We start from the raw sequence: 22,531 nt of genomic DNA on the forward strand, positions 1-22,531 counted from the left end.
TCCCTGTTTCCTTCCCTCCCACCCTCCACAGCTCCCAAGGGTATTCTGGGGCCTGCTTCTGTCTCCTTCGAGGAGAGGGAGTGGGCCCTGCCTGGCTGTGCACACACCCTCCGGCGCTGTTTGGACTGACCCCATATCAGGTGGATTGTGAGCCTTCGGGGCAGGGACCAAGTGCAAACATGTGCGCAGACAGCAGGATGCCACCCGGGGGACAGAACAGGAGCCCAACCGTCACTCGGGCGGGAGCAGCTCGTGGGGACACGCTTATCACACAGGCCTCACCTCCCAACTGGAGAGAGCTCGGCCTTCCCAGCTCCCGGGCCTGACCTGACGGCACCAATGCTTCCTCTGATGGTTACCCATTCTGCTGCTCTGCGTTCTCAGCGGTACACTTTGGGGCCTCGGAAGCTCCGTGGGGCCCTTCACCTGGGCTGGGGTCCCTAACACACCCTGGGCCCTGTTCCCCGTGCGCTGAGTCACCTGATGAGGTCACTGGGAGTCAGGCCTCCTCCCTGTTCATGGGTCACCAGAAGGGATCGCCTGGGGGTGTGGCCCCATTGCTGGGAATTCGGGAAGAGAATGTTGACTGCTTCCGTGCGAAGCCAGCTGGGGAGGAGGTGGAGGCGGGGGACGCGCCAGGATTCGAACCCAAGGCTGGGGAGCCCACAGCTCCCTCACGCTGGGGTGTGGTGGGGACCCTTGCTCTGAGAGCCTCCCTCTGGCCACAGTAGTAGGAATTATGGCCAGAGAAGTGGGCGTCTCCGGCTGGCCCCTCCCCACATCTGTCCCACTTCTGGTTGAAGCGCCTGACCTTCCTTTGGGGGACCCCCTCCCCGCTCTCAGGTTATGAGTTTAGGTGGGTGGACCCCGCTGGGACAGCGGGCATGGGGCCTGGCCCTCTACTGGAGCTGTCAGGACAGCATGCTCTCTCCTGAGGCTGCCAGCAGAGGGGCGTGCCTCCCTCAGGGAGGGGTCTGGGGCATTCTGGGAGAATCTGTCCCAGGATGCCACCATTGAAGGAGCAGGAATGTGGTACAGAGGTCACTGAGGCCTGTGACTGTGTCCTTCAGGCCCCGGGTCCCGCTGGACCTCTGCATCTGGACGCTGTGATTCTGTGAGCCAGTTTAAGCTGTGTGGAGCTGGATTTCCTGTTGCTGGCATGTAAAAAGTGCTAATGAATCCAATAAACAAGGTCTGGACAGCACCAGGCAATTCACAGAGCAGCCTCAGAGCTAGGATCTCACTTAACCTGGAAGCTGCCTTGCGAGGCAGGTCTGGTTGTTACTACCCTTCTTTCAAAGAATGAGAACCAAGGCAAGAGGTGAGCGTGGCCTGGTACCTGGGTCTTCTGAACACAGACCTCGTCCTTCTGCTGGGTCTCATGTGTCAAGGAGCCCTAATGCCGTGCTGGAGTCGGGCCCTGGAGGTTGAAGACACAAGGGTGGAAGCCGGGCTGCCCAGCGCCTGGTGAGACGGCCGAGCTGCAGAGGCTCTGAAAGCATGTGGAGAAACAGCTCCGTGGGTGTACACGGTCACTAAAATCATGCTCACGAAGAACCTGCAGTAATGAGGAAAACGCTATGTCATGATGTCAAATTAAAAATGGACAAACATTTATAGATTACACACACACACACACACACACACACACACACATAATACTTGCAATTATGTTTTTCAAAAAGCTGGTGCGTAGAATTTTTTTAAGACTAAAAGAAAATACAGCAAAATGTTAATAAAGATGATCTTTCCATGGTGGAAATGTGAGTTTTTTAACTCATTTTTTCTACATCTTTCTCATTTCTATGATAAATTTACTTTACAATGAAGCAAATATAAGCTTTATAAAAAACAAAAGAAAGAAGGAATCACTTGGTCACACAGCAATTTTCCGTAAGTACCATTTTCAGAATTGAAACCAAACCGATCCCTTGTCTGGAGGGCGTCGGGGAAGCTACTCCTGGTCCAGCCCTGCCTTGACCACTCTCCCCTGGTGCTCAAGTTCCAGTCACTGAACGCGGCCAAAATTCACATGCATCCTGTTCCCTCCTATGAGAGCTTGGCTACTCAGAGGGCTTACGTCACACCGCTGCTAGGCGGGGGCCCCCCTCATGGTGCGCTCCAGCCCACAGCAGCCTGCGGGGAGCTCCGGGCATTGTCCCCCTTTCACTGGGGTGGGGGGGTAAACCGAAGTTCAGGGAGCCTAAAACTTTGCCCTCAGCCCTAGGGCTGGTGAAGGGCAGAGCTGGAACTTGAACTGCAACCCGTCTGATTCCAAAGTCCACACCACTGGCCGTGCTGTGACGTGGCCTCTATTCTAAAACCTTCCTGGGTCACTTGTTTATTTGTCCCTTTCACAAATATTTGCTGAGCATCCACTATGCCCATGACACAATTTTTATTCACAAAGGAGACTCGGAGGAAATCTGAGACAACTGCATACCCCAGCAGCTCATAATGCAGCCCAGCCGTCCCAGAGGAGAGCATGTGCAGCCTGGTGCGGTTACAGGATCGTCCTTTGGGCAGCGGTCTGAATACACCACAACTTCTATTAGAGCTGTTTTCTGTCTAATAATTTTTCATTTCTATTTTTAAGCATTTATAATATACATGATATACTGATATAGTGACATCCCTATAAAACATACGTGATAAATCTTTGATTGGCATATAATCTTGTTTATATGTTTATATACATGAAACTGTACATTGGATGATCAGGAAAGGCTTGTGGAGAAGGTGGGAGCTGCACTGGGATGGGGTTTATCCAGGCAGAGTGAGAGAAGAGGGCATCAAAGGCAACACGAGAACATCACCAGCCACAGCCCCATGGGGATGTGTCCAGCCTAACTCAGGGAGTGGGATTTCGGCTCGGAGCCTACAGAGCATTGGCTGGCCCTGCCCGCCTCTGGGCCCCTGTGTTTCAGCTTGTGTTCACCCAGGCCAGCAGCTAGGCTCCTACCCTGGCCTGGGACGTGGCCCTGAACTCAAGGTCTTTGGAGCCAGATCCTCTGCCTCCCCCACCCCTAGACCCTCCACGCTTCCTTCCAGACCCAACTGCTCCCACCATCCTGCCCCTTCCAGCCCAACCCCCCTTGAACCCTAGGTCTGTGGTCCCCATCCACCACCTCCTCAGCCTCCGCCTCTCTGCTCCCTCCACCTGCATCTCGAGGAACTGGCTGCCCTCAGGGCCCACCTCCCAGTGCCCCCCTGGGCAGAGCTGCTCACCCTCCAACACCCAGGCCCAGGCAGTGGCTGCGGGGCTGGCTGGGGGCTTTCCCCTGGGCCCCAGAGGCCACTTCCAAGCCTCTGCTCTGTGAGCCCTGCCTCTTGCAAGGCTTGGACTTCCAGCCCAGGCCCCCTCAGCCTCTCCTCATTGCTGTCTCCCAACCTTCCCCAGGCCCCTCCCCTCATTTTCCAAGGCCGTGACTCTGACTCAGAGCTTTTCCTCTCGGCCTCCACATCACTGCGCCCGGGCAGCATGGATATCCACACGGACTGACCCCCAGCCAACCCCCTCACCGCATACCCTCAGTCCTTGACCTCCTCCACTTCGGAGGCCTTTCCCTCCCAGCACAGGGGTCACCTGCAGCCACACGCGGGGTGCCTCGCTCCCCTGGGAGCTGCTCCATCCCCGGAACACCCACATTCGACTCCGGCTCATCACTCTGCACCCAGCCTCGCATTTCACAGAGTCGAGTCACACGGTGCTTTAATGCCTTCAGTTCTCCCATTTATCTGTCCCCACCTACTTCCACTTCCTTCCAGCCTAGAAGCCAGAGAATTTCCGGCAAGGGCTATCCCTCCTCTTGACCAAGAGTGGCCAACCCTCAGGCTGTGCCCTGGGTCCATCCCCTTCTGCTTTCTTGGGCAGTAATTTGCTCCTTCAGATTTCCTCCCTCCCCACTGCAGATTCAACTCCCTCTCATTTCTGAACCTCCTCCTTCAGCAGGCTTGCTTCTGTTCCCACGTTTCCCCACATTAACAACAGAGGAACCACTCACCCCTTGGCCTCCACGTGCCACTGTCCTGTTTTTTGGTCCTCTTTTACGGTCAAGCTTCCTGAGATTGTCTCTGTTTTCCTCACCTACCGCTGATGGCTCAACCCCCTGCAAACTGGCCTGGGGATTGCACCATCACAATGGACTGCTCGTGACAGGATCACCAGGGACCTTGTTAACTTATTCCCTGGGCGTCTGGGTTCTTCTCCTGGCAGGCTCTCCGCAGCCGTGAACACGTGCTCGTGGAGGCTTTCTTCCGGCTTAGTCTGCACACAGCCCCCTCCTGCTTCCCCTGCCCCGACTCCGGCCGCCCCTCAGGCTCTCTCCCAGCACCCTCAGGGTACATAGCCTTCAAACACCCATGGGAGCTTCTGAGAGGCCAAGAATTTGCATTTCTTACAAGTTCCTGGGTGCTGCTGCTGCGGCTGGTCCACAGACCACGCTTTGAGAAGCACCATTTTGGAGGAAAGTGCCTTGTCCTGAGCCCCTCGGTGAATAAAACAGGCTCATTGCAAAGTGGGGCCCTGCCACCCAGACTGGGAGAAGGTTCTGGCTCCACTTGGGCTCGGCTTACAACAGTGAGGCCCTTGACCTTGGGTTGGACTGACTCTTCTCTTGGCTCATTTTCCAACTTATTCTTGGTCATCGTTGCTGTGGCTAGAGAGAAGGAAGTAGGTATTACTGGTCATTACTGGTGCTAAAGGTGGAGGCAGGGGGCAGTGATGGCCCTCCGAGGGGCTCTGCCTGCTCCGGGGGTAGACTCAGACCTTCCTTTCTTACCGCTGCATTTTATCTATGCCACATGCTTTGTGGTTTAAAGGCACACAAAGCTATGCTTCCTCAAAGACCTGGAAAAAAGTATCTAATAATTACATTCAGAATTATTACTCAGTTTCCTCTAAGGCCATGAGCTCCCTCCCCAGCACCCACTTCTGGGCTGAGGGTCAGAGGACCCTCCACGCAGGGCAGATGCCCCCCTGAATAGGAAACAGAGTGAACTTATTCCTGCTGTAGGAGCTCGCTCCCCAGGGGCTGAGCCTCAGACCTGCCTGGCTCCTTTCTCTCTGCCCCAGCAGCCTTCACTGTGAGCCCCTGCCAAGGGTCTGACCTGTTTCCCACAGCTGGCGTGGACTGGCGGGCTGATGGTACCTGCACAGGAAGGAGGGCTGGCATGCTCGTGCTCATGAATGCATGAAGCCACTGAGGCAGGGGTTGAATTTCTTTGCATGAAGCCTAAGAGCGACGCTTTCTTTGGTAAACACTGTAATAACATGGTACTCACTTCCTTACCGCGACTCAGATCTGACTCAGTCATTCAAAACAGCCACACTTTAATACAGCCCATGGAGCAGTGCCTGGATCCTTGCCTGGCACTCAAGAGATGCTCGATAAATATTTGTTGAGTTAATGAATGCGTTCACTCCAGTATAACCTGTCCATTCCAAGAGATCTGACGCGATCCCGGCTACTCTCAGCTAAACTGAGTTTTTCCTGTTTCTTTTTTTTTTTTTTTTTAACATCTTTATTGGAGTGTAATTACTTTACAATGGTGTGTTAGTTTCTGCTTTATAACAAAGTGAATCAGCTATACATATACATATATCCCCATATCTCCTCCCTCTTGCGTCTCCCTCCACCGTCCCTATCCCACCCCTCTAAGTGGTCACAAAGCACCGAGCTAATCTCCCACTAGCCATGCGGCTGCTTCCCACTGGCTATCTATTTTACATTTGGTAGTGTATATATGTCCATGCCACTCTCTCACTTCTTCCCAGCTTACCCTTCCCCCTCCCCGTGTCCTCAAGTCCATTCTCTACGTCTGCGTCTTTATTCCTGTCCTGCCCCTAGGTTCTTCAGAACCTTTTTTTTTTTTAGATTCCATATATATGTGTTAGCATACAGTATTTGTTTTTCTCTTTCTGACTTCACTCTGTATGACAGACTCTAGGTCCATCCACCTCACTACAAATAACTCAGTTTCGTTTCTTTTTATGGATGAGTAATATTCCATTGTATATATGTGCCACATCTTCTTTATCCATTCATCTGTCGATGGACACTTAGGTTGCTTCCATATCCTGCCTATTGTAAATAGAGCTTGCAATGAACATTGGGGTACATGACTCTTTTTGAATTATGGTTTTCTCAGGGTATATGCCCAGAAGTGGGATTGCTGGGTCGTATGGTAGTTCTATTTTTAGTTTTTTAAGGAACCTCTATACTGTTCTCCATAGTGGCTGTATCAATTTACATTCCCACCAACAGTGCAACAGTGTTCCCTTTTCTCCACACCCTCTCCAGCATTTATTGTTTATAGATTTTTTGATGAAGGCCATTTTGACTGGTGTGAGATAATACCTCATTGTAGTTTTGATTTGCATGTCTCTAATGATTAGTGATGTTGAGCATCCTTTCATGTGTTTGTTGGCAATCTGTGTATCTTCTTTGGAGAAATGTCTATTTAGGTCTTCTGCCCATGTTTGGATTGGGTTATTTCTTTTTTTTGATATTGAGCTGCATGAGCTGCTTGTAAATTTTGGAGATTAATCCTTTGTCAGTTGCTTCATTTGCAAATATTTCCTCCCATTCTGAGGGTTGTCTTTTCGTCTGGTTTATGGTTTCCTTTGCTGTGCAAAAGCTTTTAAATTTCATTAGGTCCCACTTGTTTATTTTTGTTTTTATTTCCATTTCTCTAAGAGGTGAGTCAAAAGGATCTTGCTGTGTTTTGTGTCATAGAGTGTTCTGTCTGTATTTTCCTCTAAGAGTTTTATAGTGTCTGGCCTTAGATTTAGGTCTTTAATCCATTTTGAGTTTATTTTTGTGTATGGTGTTAGGGAGTGTTCTAATTTCATTCTTTTACATGTAGCTGTCCAGTTTTCCCAGCACCATTTATTGAAGAGTTTGTTTTCTCCATTGTATATTCTTGTTTCCTTTATCAAAATTAAGGTGACCGCATGTGTGTGGGTTTCTCTGGGCTTTCTATCCTGTTCCATTGATCTATATTTCTGTTTTTGTGTCAGTACCATACTGTCTTGAGTACTGTAGCTTTGTAGTATAGTCTGAAGTCCAGGAGCCTGATTCCTGCAGCTCCGTTTTTCTTTCTCAAGATTGCTTTTGTTATTCGGGGTCTTTTGTGTTTCCATACAAATTGTGAAATTTTTTGTCCTAGTTCTGTGAAAAATGCCATTGGTAGTTTGATAGGGATTACATTGAATCTGTAGATTGCTTTGGGTTATATAGTCATTTTCACAATGTTGATTCTTCCAATCCAAGAACATGGTATATCTCTCCATCTGTTGGTATCATCTTTAATTTCTTTTATCAGTGTCTTATAGTTTTCTACATACAGGTCTTTTTTCTCCTTAGGTAGGTTTATTCCTAGATGTTTTATTCTTTTTGTTGCAGTGGTAACTGGGAGTGTTTCCTTAATTTCTCTTTCAGATTGTTCATCACTAGTGTAGAGGAATGTAAGAGATTTCTGTGCATTAATTTTGATCATCTCAATAGACGCAGAAAAAGCTTTCAAAAAAATTCAACACCCATTTATGATAAAAACCCTCCAGGAAGAAGGCATAGAGGGAACTTTTCTCAACATAATAAAGGCCATATACGACAAACCCACAGCAAACATCATTCTCAATGGTGAAAAACTGAAAGCATTTCCTCTAAGATCAGGAACAAGACAAGGTGGTCCACTCTCACCACTATTATTCAACATAGTTTTGGAAGTTTTAGCCACAGCAATCAGAGAAGAAAAAGAAATAAAAGGAATCCAAATCGGAAAAGAAGAAGTAAAGCTGTCACTGTTTGCAGATGACACGATACATATACATAGAGAATCCTAATGATGCCAGCAGAAAACTACTAGAGCTAATCAGTGAATTTGGTAAGAGTAGCAGGATACAAAATTTATGCACAGAAATCTCTTGCAGTTCCTGTTTCTTTTAATCCTTCCCTTTTTAAAGTTCTCAGATGGGGCATAAAACAAACCCCCTTTCATCCTGCCAGGAAACATGGAGCAGTCATGTGCAACCAATGCACACTTGAAAATCCCTAGCCACGGGCTCCCTCTGCACTCAGCCAACCCAGGCCTCCCTCCATGGGCCCCACCCCAGAGGGAGCCCCAGGCTACCTTCTGATGACCCCCCCAGTGGGATGTAAGTGCTGCCTCCCCTTCTCTGGAGATCTAAAACTCCAGGAATCTGCAAGGGCAGGTGTCCCCTAATGATTGTGCTGGTGTCCCTCCCCTTGTAGATTCCTCGTGACATGATGCCCCTTGTTCCCAGGCCTCAGGAGATCTGGGGCCTCAAAAGAGGAGTAAAGAACAAAGAAGAGCCAGGGATGTGAGCCAGGGGTCAATGAAAGATGTTTTTAAATAATTGATTTTGTCGCCAACTTGTAAAATAAACTTGCTTTTTGGAGCCAAGAGTTGGGAAGACTGCACCCAGCTCTGCTTCTCTTCATGCCCAGTTTCTCTTCTTGATCGGGCTCTCAATGCCAGAACCTCACCAATGCAGGCATAGCCCTCCCCTGTAAGGAAGTCACAGTCTTACTGGGCAGACAAAGCCATCTTCATCAAAACGGCCATGCAATGTGACCAGGTGGCAGAGGTAAAAGAAATCACTCTACAGCATGTCATGGTATCATAAACGGTTATTGGTGAATTTGGTGTCATATTTTTCTAGTTATGAACAAATTAGAAAAAATTTCATAACCATTTACAAAAATGCTAAAGTTTGTGTAGTTAAACTCATGTCAAGTACCCCCCACTGAAAGTGGTCCTTTCTTTGGGCAGTGTTGCCCCAGGCCCCCAGCCTTAGAAGACTCCCCGTGTGCTGCTCCAGCAGATGACTGTTGTCCCCTGAGGCCAGCCAGGCGGGCAGGGCTCATGCTGGATGGGGTTGGGCAGCGCCGCCCAGCTGGGCCATGTGGCCCAAAGTCAGAGCCCCAGGTTTCCCTCTCTGGGCTTGGATGCCTGACTTGTTGGAGGAGAGCCTCTGCAGCACAGGGAGCAGGAAGTCCGTTCACCAGTCAGCCGAGGCCGGGGTCTGCCGCCCTCCCACCCTGGCCCTTTGCCTCCACAAACAAAAGGCAATGCAGCTCCTCTCTCTCCCGTTCCTTCTGTCAACATCTGATGCAGTTCGTGACCTGGCATCTTCAGAGAAACCAGGACGAGAAGAAATAGAAGTCAACCTGCCAGCGATTTCAGCCCAGACTGATGTCGAGGGAAATGTGGCTACCACCCCTTCGAAGCTGGGGAGCAGGCAGGAACCCAGTCCTTGACCCCTCCCAGGGCTGACTGGGGCATGGGCACCTCCCCAGAACCCTGTGCTGTGATGCAGGGCGGAGTGTGTTGCAGACGTCGTCTTTTAGAGCAATCATCCCAAAGTGTTTCACAAGCATATGAGTAAAAACATCAGCTTAAAGTGTGATACTTTACAGGAAAAATTAATAAGCTTAGCTAAGTTTTCAAATATTGGATATTTTTCAATAAAGTTGATTCCATTTGCATATCTCCAATCCACAAGTATTATTAAGAAGATGTATTATTGAAGATGAAGAATAGAGAAACCTTATTTACTATTTAACTTACAGATGCATACAGTGGTATCATTAACCTGGATAACATCCAGCTCCGAGCTCACGTGGGAATCAGTCACAGAGATGCTCACGGTGTCTTCCACACCTGAGTGCGATGTTGAGCTGAGGGCTCTTGTCATGCTGCCTTCTTCCTTTCTAAAAATGTGTTCGAGCTACTATAACAAAACACCATAGCCTGGGTGGCTTATAAGCAACAGAAATTTACTTCTCATACTTCTGGAGTCTGGAAGTCCAAGATCAAGTCATCAGCAGATTCTTGGTTCATGGACAGCATCTTCTCGCTGTGTCCTCACAGGTGGAAGGGGCAAGGGAGCTCTCTGGGATCCTTTTTATAAGGGCACTAATCCCATTCTTGAGGGCTCCACCCTCATGACCGCATCGCCTCCTAAAAGCCCTACCTCCAAATACCATCACCCTGGGGGTTAGGTTTCAACATATGAATTTGGGGGACACAAGCATTCAGCCTATAGCAATGCACCAAGAAGAGGAAGAAAAGCAAGAGACATGGTGAAAGCATAAACTCGGAGCACTATGCAGCTGGTGACCACTGCAAAAACTGATGCACTGGAGTGACCTCTGGGGGGATGAGGGTCTGGGTATCAGTAAGATTGGCTAGAGGCTGTATGCACTTTCTAGAACCCAAGAGAGGGGCATTATGCCAGGAGCGGCCTGGGCCTACCCACACATATTGACAAACCTCAGTTCTTTACTGCCAGTTACAAGCTGCTTGCAGAGCCTCTGACACTGGATGGCATGCACCAGTGGATGTAGGTGCCAAGTGAGGGTCCCCAGATAAAATGCCGGATGCCTAGTTCAATTTGAATTTCCAACAAACAACAATTTTTTTTTAGTATAAGTATGTCCCAAATACTGCATGGGACATGCGTATACTAAAATATTATTTGTTGTTTACTGGAAATTCACATTGAACTTGGTGCCCTTTATTTTTGCTCGCTAAATCTAGCAACTAGCTACACTAGGTGCCTGACGGCCTTTCTGGACCAAGTCAGGGTGCTGATGGCAAGCATCCACCTGGCCAGGCCTCCCCAGACACTCAGGTCAGGGGTGTGATCTGGTCAGGTGACAGCAAAGCCACTCTTGAGTGACCTCCTAGAGAATGGGGCCATTGAATCCATTCCACAAGCAAGGGTCCTCATCCTAGCATTTCATCTCAGACACAGGTCAGTGGGGTAAAAATAAACAATAGCCAAATTTAACGTGAAGATTGTGGGTGAAACTGAATCTAGATGCTTTATATCAAACGTGTTACTGTTTCTTTTTCTGAGGTCACAGTTGTCAAAAGTTTAATGGGAGAAGGACTTAAAAGAGAGTTCTCTCTATCAACTTTTTCTGCGAATTGGGAAAAGACTAGCATTATCTTATTTGAAATGCAGAACATACCTACTCCAGCCTGAGAAATGTCAAGGATCCACCAGGACACAGCTTGTTAGCAGACTTGCAGCACAGACGGACACCTCGGAAGCGATGGGAGAGGGATCCAGGAGAGCAAGCCTCGGGCAGAGCTGAACCATTTCACAGGGACCAGGAGAGGCGCAGCCGACCTGAAGGCAAGCGGTGTTTTGGGGGAAGCGGTGTTGCCTAAGGATGCACAGTATCTGTGGGGGCACACGGAGGCCTGGGGGCTATGTGTGTCTGTGGTGTTGTCATTGTTGGGGGCGCTCTGGAGAATGCAGAGCCCAGATGACTGGCCATCAGAGCCCCAGGCCCTGGGAGGGGGCATGGGAAGCTGAGGGCTGGTAACCCAGAGAGAAATCTGGGTCTGCTCATGGCCTGCCCTGCCACACAGAAGAGAGCCTCCTGGGAGTAGGGGGGACCTGTCTGAAGGGTTGGAGACTAAAGCTGAGAAGCCCAAGTTTATTACCCTGGGAGGAGTCTTGGGGGGACCCCAGGGCCTGTCGGGTGAGTGTGGCCTGAGTGGGAGTGGTCAGGGCCTGCCTGCCACCTGACCGGGCAGGAGGGGACAGTGGGGTCCATGACAAAGTGGCCACACAGAGGGAGGCGCCCTGCGTGGCCTGGGGAAACAGAGGTGTAGGGAGACACGCTGCCTGATTTAGACTGTTAGCACACGGGTCAGGGGTTTAGCTTCTGCCTTTACTTGCTGTTGGCCCATTGGCCAGATGTCTCCCCCAATGCCAGGCCTGACAGCTGGGTCTGGTCCCAGCTCCGGCACCATCTCTGTGTTACTTTGGACAAACCATGCCTCCTCTTGGGAGCTGTTTTCTCAGCAGCACAAGGAGACCCGTTCCATGTGCTCTGGGAAGTCACAGCCTCTCCCATCGGGTGGGCCGTGTTGGCCCAGCAGAGCCATTGGCATGGACCAAGTAGGTTCTGGGCCCGCGGCCTCCACGCAGGATGGCCCGCCTTGGCACCTGAGCCAGGCACCCACCGCCAGAGCTGCCCCACTTTTCTCGGTGTTTCATCAAGGGAGTCTGAAAGTGAAAACAACAGAAAGAAAAGTGAAACCAGCCTCCCCTCCCTGGGGGACGGGCAAAGCAGCAGCTGCCCAAGTGGCACAGGCAAAGGTCACTCTGTGTCCCTTGAAATGAAAACCCAGAGAAACCTTTGGGACTTGCTCATTCCTGTCTTCCATCAGCGGTTCCTGTACGGCTCTGGTTCCTGGGACACAGCAGGCCCCGTAGAGGCTCTCACCACAGCCCTGTCAGCCAGGTGACCTGCTGGCTGCACTCCACACCCCCATCCTGCGCTGGGGCCAGCTGAGCCGCTGAAGACAAAGGGTCATCTCCCCACACGCCGGCCACACACAGAGTCACAAACACGCCTGGGCACGCACGGCCGTCTGTGCACGGGGCCACACTCACACCTGTGCACACGACCCAACCTCAGCCACCCCTGCAGCTGTCCCCAGACACAAGCCTGCACGCACCCACTCTGCCATGAGCACGCTCACATGCACGGACACAGGACCCCCTGTACTCTGGCACAGCCACCCTCCCTATGTGTGCTCACACCCAGTGCACACACACACACAGACAGGGGCATGGCCTCTCTGCCGATGGCCATCAAGCCCCTGGGGCTGCCGTTCCTCTGCTGGATGAAGCAGGGACACCAGCTCTCTCCCTCCACTGCCGTCCTGGAATGGTCTCCACCTCCTTCCTGAGCTCGACCCACGGGGCAGGGCCCCATAAATGCATTTCGTTCTGTTTGCACTGACCCAAAGGGCACTTGAGACCCAGCCCTTCAAAGACCAAGCCACCACCTACCAGCTGCTTTTCCCACACATTTAACATGAAGCGCTGGAGGAACTTGCATCCTGGCCCCCTGGGCTCTAGGGCAAGTCGATATGGTTCTTTTTATTTCCACGTTAGAGAGACTCTTGCAAGCTGCCAGAAACACAGGCACTCCAGTGGGTTGGAGTGATGGCTGTTTTTTGGAGAGGAAGACAGGAAGGACAGAGGGCGATACACAGGCAGGACCTCAGCACTGTCCTGAAGTCAGGACTTGGGTTTGGGTTTAACACTAAGAACACTGAGCATTTGTTGAGCGTCTGCCCCGCCTGGGTGCCGGCACGGCCCCCAGACACCCAACGTGCGTTATCACATGATGCTTACAGCAGTCTTATGGAATAATTCCCATCACCGGCCATTTGAGGAGGATGGTGAGGCTGAGAAGGTCTGTGACTTGCCTGCAGTCCTACAGCTAGTAAGTGCAGGGCTGGGATGCAAGCCCACACTGTCAGGGACCCATCCATGTGCCCAGGAGACCCCCTCACACTGCCGCTCCCAGAAGCTGGCGTCTGTGACTCTTGCCCTGGTGGATCTGCCTTTCTCTCATGATGACTTCCCCACACCTCTGCGTGTCTGTCTGTCTGTCTCTCTGCTTCTCACTCTGTGTGTCCCGATTTAAAAACTCCCTGACACCCTCAGTGTCAGTCGGATTCCAGCCGGTGGGAAACAACCTGAAAGCAAAGCCAGCAAAGCACTGGCCAGACTGGGCCCACACTCCAGCTCCTTCCTTTCCCACAGCGAGCAGCTGCCTTGGGGCAGGGCCCTCAGCTGTGGTCAGGACAGCCGGTCACTCTTGGAGCCCCTGGGGATGGGCCAAAGGTTCCACCGACCACAGATTGTCTGGTGTGGTTTCAAATACTGTGACTGGAAATCTGTCCTGAACATATTTCTTGTTTTCCTGACTTCATAAGATGCATCTAGTAAGCATAATTGAATATCTACAAAAATTAGTCAGGATTTGATGGTTCCTGGGACATCCCTCTGCATTCCAACTGCAACAGACAGCCGAAGCGGAAGGTACGGAGAGCTGATGTGTGGTGGTAACCAGGAAACTCCCTAAACGTCTTTTTAAATATTCCTGATGGGTTATTTGCCTTCATGTTAACATGGAGGCCACAGCGAGGAGGAAATTCCCTGGCAGTGGGTTCAACGAGCTTAGGTGGTGTCGTAGTATCCGCTGCAAATGCAGGCAGGCCCCCTGGGAGAGGCGGCTTCCTTCCCGCAGGACCTTCCAGCCCAGGCTGCAGAGGGCCGCCCGCACGGAGGGGCCTCTGGGCGCGCCTACACGTGAGGGGCCCCCGGCCAGCTCCTCGGTCATCTGCCTTCCCAGGAGCTCCCCCCGCTGACAGAGAACAGAGGTGGGGCCTCCGGTCCCTCAGCCCCGTAACACCTGCAAACACAGGCTGCTGATCCACCCTTGGAACTGTCAGGAAAAGCCCATTTCAATTTGGTCCTTTGCGCAATTAGATTAGAGGCCACACAGACCTCGACATCAGCGTGTGGCCCAGCTTCTGTTAGAAAACATCCATATTTGCAGAGGAGCTTGAAGGAAGAAGCAAAAGTCCCACACCCTTCACTGGAAATAATTGAGTGGGCTGGAATATTCACACCCAAAGCTACAGTCTGAATTCTGGACCCCGTCCAATGTCAAACAGAATTGCCTGTGGATCTGAAACCCCGCGTGCCAGCAGCTACCTCGGAGGCAAGGCTTTTACAGGACAGCCAGCTCCTTGGGGGCTGTGCCCCGTGCTGACCAAGGACTGACCTCTGGAGTCTCCTTCAGCCCAGGTGGCAGTTGGGCGCAAGGCCGTGGGGCTGGAATTCGGACTTCTCTCCCCACGGGCCTGGGCACCTGGGTGTGGGCAGCCTGGGGAATGGTGGCCTGGCCTGCAGTCTCCTGTTTTCCTAGGTCAGGAGCCAGTCAGATGAGGAGATGGCCTCAGACCACATGTTGCAGTGTGACAATTACACGACAGTAGACTAAGGCGCACAGTTACGGCTCGATTTTTTAAAGGTGTGTGTGGGTGGCCTTGTTTTGCCAAGGAAGACCTTGGTTTTTTCCCCCTTACTCTGCAGAAGAAATAAGATATATTCTACCACGGTTTCACAGGACTCCTAGCCCAGCACCTGACTTGGAAACTCTTCCAAGAGGGTCCACATTCATAACGTTGATATGTGGGTCTCAGTGCCCTGACCTTTAGCCTGCATTACTGACAGAAGCAGTTTAAAGGGGTGTGTGACCTGAAAGGGGGACAGGGTGGGAGGTTCTGGGGGGGCAAGTGGACCGACCATAGGCCACGACTAAACAAATCTGGTGAAGGAGAGGAGGGTCTGGAGACTAGCTGCCCCAGCGGAAGTGACCCCTGAGAGGAGTGAGGACCATCCTCGGGCAGCCCCCCAGTACCCCACACTCTCACGAGAGGGACCTGCACCACCACTGCCCAGAGGCAATTCCTCCACATGAGCAGATCTCCCAACCCTGAGAGCCCAGCACCCCAGACAGGGCCTCGGAGCACGTGAGGGACGAGGCAGGTGGGCACGGGGCCCTGGGTGTGCGCCAGCCCTTTCCAGAGAGAACAGACTCCTCTCCTCGGAAAAAGGTGAGCAGAGGCTGCACTTTCCATCCCAGTCAGTGTGACCAGGACCCTCCCAGACACCCGCTCCTCGGGGAACCTGAGCAAGGTGTGTTCCTGAGGGTCTTTGTGCAGAGATGGCCCCCACGGTACCAAGTGGACTCCTCTTGAATTACTGGGTATTTCACTGAGAGACACAAATGGACAGCTCCAGGACCGAGGGAGGCAGGGCGTGAACGCAGGGCCCTGGGGGACTGGCGTTGGGGTCAGTATGTGTGTCTGGGGAGGAGTTTCTGAGCAGGAGAGGAGGTGAGGGCTCAGTTCCTGGGCTTCCTATCATTCCATGATCTCATCCAGACCTACCCTCTCAGCCTCCTAGGGCTGCTGTAACTACAGTTCTGCAGTCCCGCAGGCTAGGGGGCTTTTATGCCACAGAACCTTATTGTCTCACAGTTCTGGAGGCTGGAAATCCAAGGTCAAGGTGTCGGCAGGGTTGTTCCCTCTGAGGCTTCTCTCCTTGACTGGTAGATGGCCGTCTTCTCCCTGCATCTTCACGTCGCCTTCCCTCCGTGTGTGTCCATGTCAAAAATTCCTCCTCATATAAGGCACCAGCCATGTAGGATTAGAACGACCTTAAGGACCTCTTTTTAATTTAATTATCTCTTTACAGACCTTACTTCCAAGTGTGGTCACATTGTGCGGGCAGGGCTTCAACATGTGAATTTGGGAGGAAGCACTCCAGCCCATAATACCTGCCGAAGCAGCAAGCTTCTTAACCCGGATGGCAGCTGGGCACCCCACCCGTCAGGGCAATCCTACATTGCCCACAAGGTATTTCACATGTGCTTTCTCTTTCAATCCCTATAACCTGGAGTCAACAGAGAAGGCAACCTTGTCTCATTTCACAGATGAGCAAACAGAGGTCCTGAGAGGTGAAGTCAGTGGCCCTGAGCCCCCTGCCAGGAAGTGAACTTTCTGGGCTGAGTCTGGGCCCCTCAACTTCTCGGCACTGTTCCTTCAAACTCACTGTTCCAGGGACCAGAACATTTCCCTCCAAAGAAGGAAGAAAGTATTTTCTTTGAGAAGAGCTTCACACCTGAGTCAAGTTTGCAGGCACCCACTCTGCTCGTCCTATTTAATGTCCCAGAGCTTCACCTCGTAACCTTTATTTGCTAAATAAAGTCACTTCTCCCTGCAGTTGGCTCTCATGTGGCCGCCGTGGGCCAGGCGCTCTGCAAAGCCCCTCATGTGCGTTATATCAAAGTATAAATCAGGGCTTCCCTGGTGGCTCAGTGGTTGAGAGTCCGCCTGCCACCTGCCGATGCAGGGGACGCAGGTTCGTGCCCGGGTCCGGGAAGATCCCACATGCCTCGGAAAGGCTGGGCCCGTGAGCCATGGCTGCTGAGCCTGCACGTCCGGAGCCTGTGCTCCGCAATGGGAGAGGCCACAGCAGTGAGAGGCCCGCGTACCACAAAAAAAAAAAAAAAAAGTATAAACCATACTTCACAGATGAGAAAATGAAGGCTTAAGGAGGTAAAACTGAACAGCTAGTCAGTGCTGGAGGGGGGCACTGAACTCAGATCAGAGCGATTCACAAGCCCATGTCTTTCTAGGGTAGTGACCTCAGCAAATTCAGTTATTCAGCAAGTGTTCATTAGGGGCCTGCTGTATGCCAGGCACCGTTCAAGGTACTGTTCTAGCTGCTTGGCGTTCATCCGTTTACAAAGGAGACACTGACCACTGGCCTTATGGAGTTAGAGTTTTCCAGAGGGAGACAAACAATAAGCATAATAAATAAGTAAATGTGTTATACGTTGGAAAGTGGTAAATGCTGTGGAAGAAAGAAAGGCAGCAGGGTGGGGGTGATCAGGAATGCTGGGCTGGGTAAGGCCAGGTTGCAGTTTTGAACGGAGTGCTCGGGGAAAGCGTCCGAAGCACAGACCGGAGGGAAAGTAGTTAGACCGTGAGGATGCCTGGAAACGAAGGCTCCAGGCAGAGAGAAAAAGCGCAAAGGCCCTGGGCCAGGAGGGTGCCTGGTGCGTTGTAGGGACAGCAAGGAGGCCCTGTGTCCAGGTGGGCAGGGAGGAGGGTGCAGGAGGGGAAATCAGTGCAGAACAGGGCCAGCTGGGCGGGGCTCACGGCCAGTGCCAGTGCCTGGGCTTGGCTTTCAGAAGTGGGACCTCTGCAGGGCTCTGAGCAGAGGCGGGAGGGACGTAGTCTGACCACATTCCAGTGGGATCCCTGCTGCTGTGTTGAGGACAGACGGCGAGGGAACAGAGAGGAAGCAGAGACACCAGTTAAGAGGCTTCTGAGATAATCCACACAGTGGCTTGGACAAGGTGGTACTGATGCGGAAAGTGCCAGATTCTGCTGCTGTTGCTGCTGTTTCTCCCTCTCCCCATCTCCTCCTCCTCCGCCTTCTTTTTGGAAAGTCTATGGAATGCAGCTGACTGCATTGCAGTCCTGGAGTCTCCACTGAGCAGCTCTGAGGCCAGAGGAAGCTGCTTCAACACTCAGAAAATCAGTTTTCTCCTTTAGAAAATGGAGTAAAATGGGGTTAACGATGCCAGCCTCCCAGGGCAGCTGGAGAATCACCTGTGGATGGATGGATGTGGGGCGCTTAGCAGGTAACAGATGCTCAGTCCCAGCTGGCTCTGTCCGGGCCCCTCCAACTCCAGGGCCTGAAACCTGCCTCAGATCGCGGGGCTCTGAGCCCTCGTCCCCCTGCCCCAGATGGGAACCCCCCATACGTGGGGCTCACAGATGGATGCAGCCCTTTGAGAGGCCCCAAAGGCAGAGCCCGTAGTCATGGGGGAACCAGCTTAGAGAGGCCCAGGGACCCGGGGATGAGCTTCATGTCTTCTGACCCTCAGGGGAGGGAGCTGTGGGCGAGCACTGGATTAGGAGTCCAGTAACCTGCATTTCTTTTCTTTTTTTAAAAATTGAGATAAATTGACACATAACATTACATTAGTTTCAGGTATACAACATAATATTTGTATTATGTTGCAAATGGTCACCACAGTAAGTCTAGTTAATAGCAACCTGCATTTCTGCATCAACTCTGCCAGGTTCTAGCTCAGTGTACTTGAGAGACAACTTCTCTCTGGGCCTCAGTTTCCCCATCTGTCAAATGGGTTGACAAAAATCTCCGTGCTTCTCTCCAGATTTCTGGAGGTTTTCTGGGCCTGAGGGAGCCCAGACAGTTGTGGAGCCGTGGAGTTACTCACTTCCTTATTTCCTACATGACTTGGCCCTATTTCCTGGCATCCACCTCTCCCCAGCCAATTACTTGGTCTGAGCCATTTCTGCAGGAAGGGCTGGTGAGCCGAGCTGGGATCAGAAAAGTGCTGGGACAAACCTGGGCTACACAGCTTAACGCCCTCCCCTCAAGATAGGCGCCGCCTCTAAGGAGCTGTGTGGATGGAGGGTCATGGAGATCCAGCTGGAAGGTCTCTTAGAGCCTCCCATCTTACAGCTGGGGAAGCTGAGGCTAACAGAGGGTAAGGGACTTGTCCAGGGTCTCACAGAGGTCACTGGAAACATCTGGTTTTTAGCTTGTTTTTTTTAAATAAACAACGAACAGCTTTATTCAGGTGTAAGTGGCATCCATTAAACTCCACATGAAGTGCACAGTTGGATGAGTTCTGACACACATATACCCCCATCAACCCAGCTCCACAATCAAGATGTTTCACATTCCCATCGCCTCCAGAAGTTTCCTCATGACCCTTTGTCCCGTCTCCCTCACCGACACTCCAGGCAACCTCAGGTCTGCTTTCTGTCCCTTTGAGTTTTTGCATCTATTTTAAGGGAGCGCTGACAGGGCTGGCGGGCAGGCTGGGTGTGGCCTGGGAGAGAAAGACAGCGGGGCCACCAGGACTGTGGCCTGAGGACTGGAAGGCTGGAGCCACCGTCCTTTGAGGTGAGAGAGGGGGAGCTTCCCAAGCTCAGCTCTGGGCACGAGGCGGGCTGTCCAGTCATCCCCGTGTGGGGAAGGGTCGGGGTGGTCAGCCACAGGAGCCCTGAGTCCCAGAGTCTGGGCTGGAGACTTGCAGAGGACTGGAAGCCGGGGACTGCCAGACCTCCAAGGAGTGAGCGTAGGCGATGGCCGGGCCCTGGCCTCCCACTAAGTGGTCGGTGAGGGGCAGCTCTCTAGAAAACGTCTGCTTCCCTCCAGGGCTCAGGCCTCCCCGAGCCCTGGAAAGGGGGCCCTCCAAGGGCAGAGTGTCGTTCAGTTTGCCCAGTGCCCGCACAGGGCCTGGTCCCTGGGAAGAGCTTGGAACACGTTTGTGGAACAACTGGGCCAGGAGGGCAAGGAAAACTCTCCTCACCTCTGCAATGTTTGCAGGAACCATTTCTTCGCAGAGCGTGAGTCACAAGAGCAGGATCTGTGACCCTTCACAGGAGGGCGTGTACCCAGACGACGACAACCGCTTCCCGTGGGCCTCACCTCTGGCCGGAGTTTTTGCAGAAAAGGAAAAAGCAAGATGACATTTGACTCACCTTTTGCAAACATTCCCTCAGCTGACCTCCCAATAACCCCATCAGTTAGGTCCCTACTTGACAGATGAGGAAAGTGGGGCTCCAGAAAAAAGATGGGACCAGATCTGAACCCACTGTCTCTGAATCCACTGCCACCTTGGTGACCCTTGGTGGCACGAAAGTTTGAGCAAATCTGCCTTTGGCCGTCCCCAGCGGAGCGCTGCCCCCTTTCCAGGGCTCTGCTCTCTCTGCAAACCTACTGCAAGACATTTTGTCCTGTTTGGACTAGCCACCCTATCTCCCTGCCCAGCTTCACACCTTGGCACTCCATCCTGGCCTTTCAGTGTGAGCCCACACTCCCCAACCCTGCCCTGTCCTCAAGGACCTTCTCTGGGCCATGCATAACTTCTCCCACCCCAGGTGTGTGCAAGGCCTCATGGCAGTACCTTCTGGAAACCCCAATCCTGCTAGAACATTCAACTTACCCGATAAACACAGTTGGGCAGCTCCCACAGTGTCTGGCCTGGCACACGAGAGGCAGGTACTGTCCTAGCCGTCCTGTGCCTGGAGAGGGGAAGTCCGTGGGTCAACCTCAGGTCATTCACTTTGACCATGAAGCGTGCTCTGAAGGAAAAGGTCAGGGCATGGGACAGAGGGACCCGCCATCCCAGGGTCCACAAAGGTGTTCCGGGGAGGGAGGGGAGGGCTGGGGCTGAGGATGAGCAGAAGTCGCCAGGGGAAGGCGGAGGAGAGACTGTTCCAGGCAGAGGAGGGAGGGGCCCGGCTGGGAGGGACAGAGAAGGCCTCTGTGCCTCGAGAGGGGACACCAGGCAGGGTGACTGGGGATGTCCCGATGGGAGGCGGGACCAGAAGCGGTGTGTCTCATCCACCAGAAGACACACACACCTTTCCCTCAGGCGGCTCGGTGGCTGGGGCCCAGGCATTGGGAGCGGGCAGGGGCCTGGGGCCTCACGGCACCCTTGGAGAGGGAGGCTCCCAGGTCAGTTCCTGCTCAGCAGAGGCCAAGCAGCTCCAAGAGCTTTTCCCAGCAGAGAAGGGGGTGCCAATCCCCACATCCTGTCCATTGCCGGCTCCATGCAGCCCAGGAGGCCTGGACCTTCCATCTGCTGAGTTTTCTGAGTGAGGCGGAAAGGCCAAACCCTGGAATGTGCTGACCTCTGCCTCCTGCAACGCCCAGGAGCTAAGGCCCATTCTTCCCAGTGCCAGAGCCCTGCTGAAGCCAAGGGTGGGCACGGCCCAGCACGGGGCAGGGCCAGGCAGGAGGGATATTTCCACTAGGATGGTTCCCAGAAGGGCCTTGGCTCCCCAGGGCCTGCTTCGCCGTCCCCAGCATCCTCCCCTAATGAGGAGAGGAAGGCCCCTGAGGCCAGGGTCAGCACGGCACACCGCAGACACCACAGGCTAGTACTGGCTCACTGCTTCCTGGGCAGGGCCCTGCCGGAGCCCTTGAAGCTGGCAGCCCTGGAGCGCCTTTCAGGAAACTTCGCAGTTGGTTTTGGAAACCACTCCCTTCGCACAGGAACGGAGGTATGGCCTGTGTTGGGAGGGAAGTCACCGGAGGCTGGAAGGAGCAAGGGGCTGCAAGGCAGGGCCGGGGTGTGGGGAGAACACCAGCCTCCGAGGAAGCCCACCCTCGCCCTCTGCAAGCCTCAGGGGCCTTATCTGTGAAATGGAACCCACAGTCGCTCTGCCAATGCCGGAGAAAGGGTTTGAGGTCACAGGAAGCTGTACGGTGCTTTCCAAGTGTGAGGTGAGGCTCTTATCAGGGTTGGGTCACCCTAGCGGAGGACACTGAGGTAAGGCAGGGACAGCCTCCTTGCGGAGCAGAGAAGCTGCTAAGCTGGGGTTCTCTGCTGCCTGAGGGCACAGCGGGACCCACAGAATGAGGGGACAGGCAAGCTCTGAAAACTCTCAGAGTCCCTGATTCTGAAACACAGAGCCCTGGGAGCCCAGATGAACTGAGCTCCGAACTCTCCCGGCAGGCCAAGACGTGAGCTTGCACTGGGGCTGGTGGTTCTTAAGGGTCACACACAGAGCCTCAGATTCCCGTCTGTGAGATGAGGAGTTGGACCAGAACTCTGACACATGGAAAGTGCCCATCCGTATCCCACGAAGGAAATTCCCTGCAGTGGCTGGAGAAGGAGGGGAGAGGAGGTGCTCCGGGCACCCAGGCCTGGGGCCCCCTGTCTGCCGGGCCAGCCTCCCTCCCTCCCAGAACGGCCCAGGAGCTCAAGACATGGCCAGCGGGTGGGTGTCAGGCCCCTGGTCAGGTTTGCCGTGTTTTGCTGTGTGGCGAGTCCTGGCCTGTGGTCAGCTGTCCCCCATATCCAAGGCAGATTTCCCAGGAGTGAGCCCTGAAAGTGGCTCCCAATTTTGCAGGAGGGAGAACAAACTGATTCCAGGGAAGGACTATTTTTTCTGGAACATTAAAGACAGCTGTTGTTTCTGCAGCCTGCAGGGGTGCCCCCCACCCTGTCATCCCCAGGGTGGCCGGGCCCTAGACCGTTGGGACCTGGGAAAGACCCTCTCCTCCATCCTTCCCTCCCAGCCACCCCCCTCACTTCCAACCAGCAGCCCTTCTGTT

This window comes from Hyperoodon ampullatus (assembly GCF_949752795.1).
Source record: "Hyperoodon ampullatus genome assembly, chromosome: 5".
Taxonomy (NCBI): Eukaryota; Metazoa; Chordata; class Mammalia; order Artiodactyla; family Ziphiidae; genus Hyperoodon; species Hyperoodon ampullatus.